Source organism: Asparagus officinalis, chromosome 8, assembly GCF_001876935.1.
Source record: "Asparagus officinalis chromosome 8, Aspof.V1, whole genome shotgun sequence".
Classification (NCBI taxonomy): Eukaryota; Viridiplantae; Streptophyta; class Magnoliopsida; order Asparagales; family Asparagaceae; genus Asparagus; species Asparagus officinalis.
In genome coordinates this window covers 43394303-43394620 of record NC_033801.1, presented here as the reverse complement: position 1 = coordinate 43394620, position 318 = coordinate 43394303, and positions in this window count along the sequence as shown.

The window sequence follows — 318 nt, the reverse complement described above, 5'->3', positions numbered from 1 at the left end:
GCAATGTGACATAGCTATGGCTTTGAAGATATGACGTTGAATGTAACAAGGACATGGTCTTAAGATACTTCTTCTTTCAAAAATTTGCATACCTCTTGTGATATTTAAGCATAGAAACCACTAACAACCTCTTTGCTCTAAAGATGAATTGCCTAGGAAAGATGATGCATGATGATTTTGGAGGAGGCATTGAGACTTGTTGCAAATCATGACACTCGCCTCTATAGAGTTCAAAAGGTGTATATAGCCACCAGATGTCCAAGAAACAAGCTGAGCCACCTAAAGCTTGGGAATTTCACATCAAACCATCCAATAAAC